This window comes from Lolium rigidum, chromosome 1, assembly GCF_022539505.1.
Source record: "Lolium rigidum isolate FL_2022 chromosome 1, APGP_CSIRO_Lrig_0.1, whole genome shotgun sequence".
Taxonomy (NCBI): domain Eukaryota; kingdom Viridiplantae; phylum Streptophyta; class Magnoliopsida; order Poales; family Poaceae; genus Lolium; species Lolium rigidum.
In genome coordinates, this window is record NC_061508.1 from 199,409,568 (window position 1) to 199,421,642 (window position 12,075).

The window sequence follows — 12,075 nt, forward strand, 5'->3', positions numbered from 1 at the left end:
TGCGGCGGCGGAGGAGCCGGGGTTTGGTCTAGGATGCGTGCTTATAAGCGACCCCTAGATTGGACGGCCGAGATCTTCTCATCCTCCGACGCTGCCTGGCCTCGTCGTGGGCCAGCCTACGGAATATGTTCTACTGGGTCGAGGATCATGGAGCAGATGGCCTGTTTTGCCTAAACTCCATCCTTCTCTATTTTCATTCAGTATGCATATGGTCAATGGATGTCATTTACCTACCTTATCATGGGCCGGCAGCACATTATCATTTTTTTTTCCTTCCTTTGTATCTGTGTCTCTAAAATTATTTTTTTATTTTTGTTTTTATTTATTTTCAGACTTTTGTTTATCTTCCATTGTAGTTTTTATTACTTTGTACATTCTTATTACGAGTATATTATGTTGTTGATAGCCATAAATATAATTTGTTGATAATATTTTTCAAAAACGTTTATGTGATATAAATGTTTTTCCCAAGGATCTATGTTTTTATAGAATCATGTCTATACATTAAAATTCAAACAATGGCAGCATTTTAGAAAAACAACACTACTTTTCATAGAAGCTAAAATATATTTTGAAAGGTTTGTGTGATCCACTTCTTTGTTGGAATAAATTCTAGATGTAAGCATTTCTTTGGCATACACAAAACACTTTATTGTGTATACATGAACATTGTGTTCTCGAACGATGATTTTAAGTAGTTCCTTGTTATATGATTGAAGCATGGTTTCCAAAAAAACTTACTTATTAAAAGTAATAAAGTTCACAAGCAAAATAGCTTAGAGGGTTGAAGGATCATTTAGGTCTTGTGTGTGGATAGGTAGTTCTGGTTCTCTACACGCCAAAATGTTTTTATATTGTTATATCGCAGCCCCTTGCCACCATTGTGCGCCCTAAAATCCACTCGCATATGTTCTTGTCATCTCACTGCATCAGTTTTATTCCCTCTGTTTCAGAATAAGGATCGCAACTTTATCAAGATGAGGATGTATCTACAACTAAAATGCATCTAGATATAACTGTATCTAAACAAAACTACGATATTTATTTTATAACGAAGGTAGTACTTGTTTCTCCCGTCTTCGCTACCTCAGCATGCCATAGGCCCACCCATGTCGTCGGCATCGATGTGTCTAGTGTTCCTTGCCCCTCTCTTCCAGTTTAGGCCTAAATTAGGTGAGGAGAAAAAATTAAAAAAAAAATGTGCATTCACAGATCTAGGCATCAGCTATAATTTTACGGCTCCAATTTACACATGAGCGTTGAACCACTAAAAAGAAGCCCAAGCGGGGCAAGATATCGCGTGGTGATGGGGTAAAACAATGTGTGTGAAATTCAGGATACTTTTTTTTTAGCCTGTGAGCGTCCCCAGAAATATGAGACAGCAAAATCTAAAATTGGCAAAGTCACCATAAATAGCGGTTTTATCTCTCACCCAAAGAACACCATCAAGAATCCTCTGACAAACCCAGGAAATTATGAGCATATATGCGAGGTTGAAAGGTTATACCCGAGTGAGCAGATTTCGGTAAAGGGACATAAGCAACCGAATACATGATACGTTTCTTTTGCACACTTGTCTATAGGAATCTTTTATCTTCTTGGTCGGAGATTTCCAACTCCTAAGCTCCAGTGATCCATTTATTTTTAACATATCAAATTTACGTTTATGGGTTTAAAAATAATTGTAAAAAAATAATCTTGGTGTACTCAATAATGTATCCCACAAACATACAAGCAAATTTAGATAATTTATATTCTAATCTACACATAAATGCTAAAAAAAATAGAATTTTAGGAAAATGGGCGTTACAGTTTTTTATACTTGCAAGATAAATGACTGATCCAGATTTTTTTTTCTGAAACTTGTAAATATGTTTTTTTTGAATTTATTTTAAATCGTCGACATAGTTGTTGCTAGTGTTCCTTGCCCCTCTCTTCCAATTTAAGAAGAAAAATATGGGCATCCTCTTGTGTGTGTGTGTGTGTGTGTGTGTGTGTGTGTCAATTTTCAAGTGTAATAGTCCTAAACCAGGTGAGGGAATTTTTTTTTAATAAGTGCATTCATGGATCTAGACATCAGCTGTAATTTGTCCTTCTCCAATTTACACGTGACTGTTGAACCACTAAAAGGAAGACCCGAATGGGGTAAAATATTGCGTGAGTATGGGGTAAAAGAATGTGCGTGAAACTTAGGATACTTATTTTATCCGCAGCCAAACTTAAAAGGGATTTTATCATTCATGCCACTATGACCGACCTTAATCTCAATTTTGCCATTTGACCAATCGAAATCTCAATCTTGCCACTTCTCCCTTAGAGTTCTTCTTAGTTTTGACATTCCATCAATCCTCTACATTTAATTTGTAATCTCTTTTATCATTTGGAGAGTGGAGACCATCGGAAATACATTTAATATATCAAAGTTGATGAAGGTTTCAGTGTTTGGAATTACTAACTGATAGAGTACTATTTATTGATTATGATCAGTGCATTGGAGAATACTCCACATATCCAATTATGTAGAAATTTTATTAATATATTTGTAACTTGGAACTATCTAATTGATTGATATTAAGATCCTAAGGGTTGATCAGAAAAAATCATTATCTCAAACTCGAACAAAGTGTTTGATAATGTTATTTTTGTAGAGCCGCATCTCCACAAATGTTCATTATTTACGTTAAATTAGTTCTCTGCTCTAACAGTTCGTAATTCCAAACATTGAATTATCAACACCTTTGACATACTATATGCGGGGTTTCTTGCTGTCTCCACACTCTAAATGACAATATTGATTACATACTAGCAGTAGATAGTTGACGGAATGACAAAACTGAGGAGTGCTCAAATGGAGTAGTGGCAAGACTGAGATTTTGATCGGTCAAATGGCAGAACTAAGATTAGGGTCGGTCATCGTGGCAGAAATGATAAAAACCCAACTTAAAATTAGGGAAGTCACAATAAACATCTCACGGTCTCGTCTCCCACCGAAAAAATATCACAGAGAACCCTCAAACAAACCCAGGAAATTATGAGCAAAAGTTATAATCGAGTGAGCAGGTTTTGCCAAAGAAACATAACCAACTGAATACATGATACTTTTGTTTGGTTTCTTTTGCACACTTGTCTCTAGGAATCTTCTATCTTCTTGGCCGGAGATTTCCAACTCCTAAGCTCGATCTAGTGATCCATTTATTTTAACATATCAAATTTACATTTATGGGTTTTAAAAATAATTGTAAAAAAAAGATCTTGGTGTACTCAATATTGTATCCCACAAACATACAAGAACTAAAATTTAGATAATTTACATTCTAATCTACACAGAAATGCTAAAAAATATAGAATTTTAGGAAAATGGGCGTTAGAGTTTTATATACTTGTAGGATAAATGACTGATCCATAATTTTTTCTGAAACTTGTAAATATGTTTTTCGAATTTATTTTAAATAATGGATTTGCTAGCTTCGTGCACAGTCAAAGCTTACATCATTTGATTTGCATTGTAATTCATGTTAGTTATGAGTTATAACTAAAATTTGATGGCATCATCTGACTGATAACGTCGATCGAGAAATAGTCACACCCTTTAAATGAATGATCGCTGGATAGCTAAGAGCATCACTAGTAGAGCCCCTAAACTCTCAAATCTTCAAAGCACTTTAAGGGTTGATAATGATCATTTTTTGGGCACTTTTGAGGGGTGAAAAACAGGGGCAAAGACTAGAACTTGTCAAACCCTTAGAAGTGAGGATTGAGGGCAAAGACTAGAACCCTTAAACCCTTAAAAACATTCATTTGATATATCACAGTTATCATCATCTCAATAACGGTCTGAAGCACATAATAATCATTCTAGTTATTATTACAACACCAAATAGTACTTTGAAGCACATAATAAGTATTCAAGTTATTACAATAATTGTTCAAATCAAATAGGACATAGAAAAGTAAAACAAAGATAGGTCATGGGCCTTGGCGCCGCCCATCAAGTCTTTGCATCCTCGATCGCACGATGTGCTTCAAGAAAAGCTTGTATGCGACAAGGGTTTCTTTTCGGTTGCACACGGGTACCAACGTTGTCATAGAAAACAAGGCGGGTTTAACCCCCTCTCTCATCCTCGAGTATCATGTTGTGTAGAATCACACAACATTTCATAATGTTCATCAAGGTTTTTTTGTCCCAAAAACGAGTTGGACCCCGAACTATGGTGAACCTTGCTTGTAAAACACCAGAAGAGCTCTCTCAATATCCTTGCAGGCTGCCTCTTGTGCCTTGGTGAAATGAGCATCTTTTCTGTTTAAGGGCACCCCATTTTTCTTCTTGATGGACTTCACAAGAGTTGCCCACTTGGGATAAATGCCATCGGTGAGATAGTATCCCATTGAGTACTCATTGTCCATGATTTTGTAGTTGCAAGTTGGAGCATCCCCAGAAACCAATCTTGCAAACAAAGGAGATCTATTGAGCACATTGATATTATTGAGTGTTCCCGGCAAACCAAAGAATGCATGCCAAATCCATGTGTCCTCCGATGCCACAGCCTCAAGCACAATGGTAGCATCACGGCTTTTACCGCAATACATTCCTTGCCATGCCTTCGGGTAATTTTTCCATGTCCAATGCATGCAATCTAGACTACCAAGCATCCCGGCCATCCCTTTTTCATTCATCTCCATCAATCTCTTTGTATATTGCTCGTTGGGGGCCCGAAGATACACATCACCATACAACCGGATGGACTAATTTTGCAAACCTACGGACGGACTCCGTGGTTGTATCTTGTCCAATGCGAAGATACTCGTCAGTATAGTCTGCGGGTATGCCATAGGCGAGCACCCGCATTGCAGCCGATATCTTTTGGTATGCACTAAACCCCATGATACCAGCGGCGGATCTACGATGCTTGAAATAATCTGAGGCGGCCTCACAATCTTGGACAATCTTCACAAACAAACTACGGCGCATTCGATACCTTCTCCGGAAGAGGCAGGGTGGGTATGTTGGTACCTTGGCGAAGTAGTCTTGCATCAAATGCTCGTGTCCGAGAGCGCGGTTCCAGTAGATGGTGACTCGCCCCATCTTGGACCCCCTCCTCTGATCCATCAACTTCACGCGGTCTTCAAACTCTTGCACCTCGACGAGGATTTGCATCATCTCAACGTTGTTGTCTTGAAGCAACTCGTCGATGTCCGAATCGTCCGACGACGACCAACCGGAATCATCGGACAACGGCATGGAGTCGTCGGTGGTCACCTCCATCTACAAAACAACAAACAAAATTGTTAGTGCTAATGAATAAAATTGTTAGTGAAAATTGAAACAAACAAAAACAAAAAAATAAAGAAAATTGCGTACCTGCAGGGGCGGCTCAGACCGGCTCGGGGCGACGCGGGGCGGGGCGCGGCTCGGGGAGGTCGAGGCGGGTCCGGTCGGGGGCGGGGAGCGGCGGCTCGGGTCCCGGGCGGGTCCGGTCGGGGCGGGCGACAGGGCGGTGGCTGGGGAGGTCGAGGGAGACGGCGGGCGGCAGGGGGAGGCGTGGCCGGCTCGGGGAGGTGCGGGAGGCGGCGGGCGGGTGGCGGCGGCTCGGGAGGTGCGGATCCAGGGGCGGGGGAGCTCGCGGCGGCCGACAGGGGTCGAGGGGTTGCGGGCGGCGGGGAGGCGTGATAAGTCTCAAACGATATCTATAATTTCTTATGTTACATGCTAGTTTTATGACAATATCTACATGTTTTATATGCACTTTATATCATATTATGGCATTTATTGGACTAACCTATTAACAAGATGCCACAGTGCCAGTTTCTGTTTATTATGTCTGTTTATTGCAGAAAAGGCCCAAAAACCAAAGTGCTCGGAAAAATCCAGAAAAATCACAGAAATTCTATTTTGCCAGAAGACTCATAGAGCCAGAAGGGCCAGGCCAGAGGAGGCCCAGGGCCTCCTCCCCATCAGCCGGCGTGGCCAGGAGGGGGGCCGCCCCACCCTATGGTGTGGGCCCCTCGGGACTCCACCGACGCTGCCATTTCGCCTATATATTCCTCGCGACGCGAAAACCCTACATCAATCAATCATACTCCAGAAAGACTCCAGGGGCGCCGCCGCCATCGTGAAACTCCGTTTCGGGGGACAGAAGTCTCTGTTCCGGCACGCCGCCGGGACGGGGAATTGCCCCCGGAGTCATCTCCATCGACACCACCGCCATCTTCATCGCCGTTGCTGTCTCCCATGATGAGGAGGGAGTAGTTCTCCTCCGAGGCTGAGGGCTCTACCGGTAGCTATGTGGTTCATCTCTCTCTCCCATGTGATCTTTATGTGATCATGAGCTTTGTAATCTAGTTGAATATGTAGATGTTACTCTTGTCTATTATGCACTCTAGAGGTTACTTTAATATGAACTCCGGATTCACTCTCCACGGTGTGATGGTGACAGTGTGCGCATCGTGTGTGTTTCCTTTATGAAGTTGTGGAGCTTGTTTACTCCGACTTGAGGGTGCTCTTGTAGCCCTACACAATGAATGGTGTTTGTTATCCAACAAGAGAGTGTTTGAGATTAGTATTTATTTATTCAGTTATGTGATCATTGTTGAGAGTGTCCACTAGTGAAAGTATGATCCCTAGGCCTTGTTTCTAAGCATTGAAACACCGTTTCCAACAAGTTCTGTTACATGTTTGCTTGCTGCCATCTTTATTTCAGATTGCAATTACTACTTATAATCATCCATATTACTTGTATTTCACTATCTCTTCGCCGAACTAGTGCACCTATACATCTGACAAGTGTATTGGGTGTGTTGGGGACACAAGAGACTTCTTGTAACTTAATTGCAGGGTTGCTTGAGAGGGATATCTTTGACCTCTACCTTCCTGAGTTCGATAAACCTTGGGTGATTCACTTAAGGGAAACTTGCTGCTGTTCTACAAACCTCTCGCTCTTGGAGGCCCAACACTGTCTACGGGAATAGAAGCGTGCGTAGACATCAAGCTATTTTACGGCGCCGTTGCCGGGGAGGTAATGTAAAAGGTATTCACATCCTCCGACTACTAAGCTATTTCCTAGCACTGTTGCCGGTGTGTGAGTGCTCGAAGCTATTTCCTTTAGATCCTGCAATTGCATCTTTTTGTTTCTTGTTTTTATTTTTCACTAGTTAGGCTTAATGGAAAACAACAACAAAATTAGAGATCTTTATGAACTTTATATTGAATTAGGACATGATGTGTTTGAAGAGAGAATTAAAAAAACCATGGAACTTTGTTTGCAAAATAGTTGTAGCAATGTTATTAGCATGAACTCTTTGAACACCATTATTGCTAATGATATGGAAGAATTTAAGCTTGGGGAAGCTGGTTGTGATATTTTTAGTCCCCCAAGTTTTGAGGAGAAAATTTTCTTTGATGATACTTTGCCTCCCATTTATGATGATTATAATGATAGTGGTATTTTGGTGCCACCTACTATGGAGGATAAAGTTTATTATGATTATACTATGCCTCCTATATTTGATGATTATGGTGATGAGAATAATAATGATAGCTACTTTGTTGAATTTGCTCCCACTACAATTAATAAGAATGACTATGCTTATGTTGGGAGTAGTAATTATTTTATGCATGAGACTCATGATAAGAATGCTTTATGTGATAGTTATATTGTTGAGTTTGTTCATGATGCTACTGGAAATTATTATGAGATAGAAAAATATGGTTGTAGAAATTTTCATGTTACTAAAACACCTCTCTACATGCTGAAAATTTTGAAGTTACTTGTGTTTTATCTTCCTATGCTTGTCACTTTGATCTTCATGAATTTATTCGTGTACAAGACTCCTATGCATAGGAAGCGGGTTAGGCTTAAATTTGTTTCATACTTGCTTTGTGATGCTCTCTTTGCTTCAACTCTCATCCTTATGTGAGCATCATTAAAATTACTGAGCCCATCTTAATGGCTATAAAGAAAGCACTTCTTGGGAGATAACCCATGTTTTTATTTCTCTACTATTTTTTTGTGTCTTGGAAGTTTTTACTACTGTAGCAACCTCTCCTTATCTTTATTTTACTGCATTACTGTGTCAAGTAAAGTCTTTGATAGTAAGGTTGATACTAGATTTGGATTTCTGCGCAGAAACAGATTTATAGTTGTCACGAATTTGAGTAGGTCTCTCTGTAGGAAACTCAGAAAAAACTGCGAAAATTCATGAGTGGTCCTCAGATATGTATGCAACTTTCATTCAATTTGAGCTTTTTTCATCTGAGCAAGGTAAGTGCCTCGAAAAAATTCGTCTTTACGGACTGTTCTGTTTTGACAGATTCTGCCTTTTTATTTCACATTGCCTCCTTTACTGTGTTTGAGTGGATTTCTTTGCTCCATTAAATTTCAGTAACCTTGGGTAATGTCCAGAAGTGTTGGGAATGATTGTGTCCTCTCTGAACATGTGAGTTTTTGATTATGCACTAACCCTCTAATGAGATTGTTTTGAGTTTGGTGTGGAGGAAGTTTTCAAGGATCAAGAGAGGAGGATGATATGATATGATCAAGAAGAGTGAAAAGTCTAAGCTTGGGGATGCCCCCGTGGTTCATCCTTGCATATTTCAAGAAGACTCAAGCATCTAAGCTTGGGGATGCACAAGGCATCCCCTTCTTCATCAACAACTTATCAGGTCACCTCTAGTAAAACTATATTTTTATTCCGTCACATCTTATGTGCTTTACTTGGAGCGTCTGTATGCTTTTATTTTTGGTTTTGTTTGAATAAACTCGGATCCTATCATTCTTTGTGTGGGAGAAATACACGCTCCGTTGTTTCATATGAACACTGGTGTTCTTAGCTTTACTTTTAATGTTCATGGCGAAGGTTGAAAACTGCTTCGTTCATTGCTATTTGGTTGGAAACAGAAAATGCTGCATGTGGTAATTGGTATATTGTCTTGAATGATTTGATACTTGGCAATTGTTTTGATCTCTCAAATAGATCATGTTTAAGCTCTTGCATCATGTAGATTGAACCTATTAGTGGAGAATTACAGTAGAGCTTGTGAAATTTGGTTTGCATGATTGGTCTCTCTAAAGTCTAGATATTTTCTGGTAAAAGTGTTTGAACAACAAGGAGACGAGTGTAGAGTCTTATAATGTTTGCAATATGTTCTTATGTAAGTGTTGTTGTACCGGTTCATACTTGAGTTTGCTTCAAACAACCTTGCTAGCCAAAGCCTTGTACTGAGAGGGAATGCTTCTCGTGCATCCAAAACCTTGAGCCAAAACCTACGCCATTTGTGTCCACCATAACTACCTACTATGTGGTATTTTTCTGCCATTCCAAAGTAAATTGCTTGCGTGCTACCTTTAAAATTTCATTCTTTGTCTTTGCAATACATAGCTCATGGGAAAATAGCTTAAAAACTATTGTGGTATTGAATATGTTGCTTATGTATCTTATTTCTTATAAGTTGCTTGTTGAGCGGTAACCATGTTTACGGGAACGCCATCAAGCTGTTACACCTTTGTTGAATATCATGTGAGTTGCTATGCATGTTCGTCTTGTACGAAGTAAGGGTGATTTATCATGATTAAATGGTTTGAGTATGCATATTGTTAGAGAAGAACATTGGGCCGTCAACCAAAGCCATGTATCATGGTGGAAGTTTCAGTTTGGACATTAATCCTCAATCTCTTATGAGAATATTATCTGTTGTTGAATGCTTATGCATTAAAGAGGAGTCCATTATCTGTTTTCTATGTTTTCCCGGTACGGATGTCCTCAAGTTGAGATCTATCAAAAACGAGAAATCAAATGCGATCTATCTCCTTGGACTTTTGTACAGGTGACATAGAGGTACCCCTTTGTGACACTTGGTTGAAACATATGTAATGCAATGATAAACCATGGAAATCCGAGCTAATTAGGACAAGGTGCGAGCACTATTGGTATTCGATGCATGAGGCTTGCAAGTTATAGGATGTTTTATGCATAACACATATGAATTATTACTATCGTTGACAAAATTGTTTCCATGTTTCCAAAATAAAAAGCTCTAGCACATAAGTAATCCCTACTTCCCTCTGCGAAGGGTCTTTCTTTTACTTTATGTTGAGTCAGTTTACCTACTTCTTTCTATCCTAGAAGCAAACACTTGAGTCAACTGTGTGCATTGATTCTTACATACTTGCTTATTTGCATTCATCATATTACTTTGTGTTGACAATTATCCATGAGATATACATGTTGAAGTTGAAAGCAACTGCTGAAACTTATATCTTCCTTTGTGTTGCTTCAAAACCTTCTATTAAGAATCTATTGCTTTATGAGTTAACTCCTATGCAAGACTTATTGATGCTTGTCTTGAAAGTACTATTCATGAAAAGTCTTTGCTATATGATTCAGTTGTTTAGACATTATCTTTACCATTGCTTTAAATCACTTCATTCATTTCATATGCTTTACAATGGTATTGATCAAGATCATGTTGGTAGCATGTCACTTCAAAAATTATCCTTGTTATCGTTTACGACCTACTCGAGGGCGAGTAGGAACTAAGCTTGGGGATGCTTGATACGTCTCAAACGTATCTATAATTTCTTATGTTCCATGCTAGTTTTATGACAATATCTACATATTTTATATGCACTTTGTATCATATTATGGCATTTATTGGACTAACATATTAACAAGATGCCGCAGTGCCAATTTATGTTTATTATGTCTGTTTATTGCAGAAAAGGCCCAAAAACCAAAGTGCTCGGAAAAATCCAGAAAAATCACAGAAATTCTATTTCGCCAGAAGACTCACAGAGCCAGAAGGGCCCGGCCAGAGGAGGCCCAGGGCCTCCTCCCCATCAGCCGGCGCGGCCGGGGAGGGCCGCCCCACCCTATGGTCTGGGCCCCTCGGGACTCCACCGACGCTGCCCTTTCGCCTATATATTCCTCGCGACGCGAAAACCCTACATCAATCAATCATACTCCAGAAAGACTCCAGGGGCACCGCCGCCATCGCGAAACTCCGTTTCGGGGGACAGAAGTCTCTGTTCCGGCACGCCGTCGGGACGGGGAATTGCCCCCGGAGTCATCTCCATCGACACCACCGCCATCTTCATCGCCTTTGCTGTCTCCCATGATGAGGAGAGAGTAGTTCTCCCCCGAGGCTGAGGGCTCTACCGGTAGCTATGTGGTTCATCTCTCTCTCCCATGCGATCTTTATGTGATCGTGAGCTTTGTAATCTAGTTGAATATGTAGATGTTACTCTTGTCTATTATGCACTCTAGAGGTTACTTTAATATGAACTCCGGATTCACTCTCCACGGTGTGATGGTGACAGTGTGCGCATCGTGTGTGTTTCCTTTATGAAGTTGTGGAGCTTGTTTACTCTGGCTTGAGGGTGCTCTTGTAGCCCTACACAATGAATGGTGTTTGTTATCCAACAAGAGAGTGTTTGAGATTAGCATTTATTTATTCAGTTATGTGATCATTGTTGAGAGTGTCCACTAGTGAAAGTATGATCCCTATGCCTTGTTTCTAAGCATTGAAACACCGTTTCCAACAAGTTCTGTTACATGTTTGCTTGCTGCCATCTTTATTTCAGATTACAATTACTAGTTATAATAATCCATATTACTTGTATTTCACTATCTCTTCGCCGAACTAGTGCAGCTATACATCTGATAAGTGTATTGGGTGTGTTGGGGACACAAGAGACTTCTTGTATCTTAATTGCAGGGTTGCTTGAGAGGGATATCTTTGACCTCTACCTCCCTGAGTTCGATAAACCTTTGGTGATTCACTTAAGGGAAACTTGCTGCTGTTCTACAAACCTCTGCTCTTGGAGGCCCAACACTGTCTACAGGAATAGAAGCGTGCGTAGACATCAAGGCGCGGATCCGGGGGCGGGGGAGCTCGCGGCGGCCGGCAGGGGTCGAGGGGAGGCAGGCGGCGGCCGGAATCGCGGCGGGCGGGGCCAGCGGCGCGGAGGCGGGAGGTTGGGGATGGGAAATTTCCCTCCCGTGACGAGGAAGACGAGTGCGGGTTGGGAGCAGTTTGGCCTCCCCAACCCTCGCTTGTACAGATTGAAATTATGTTTGAGG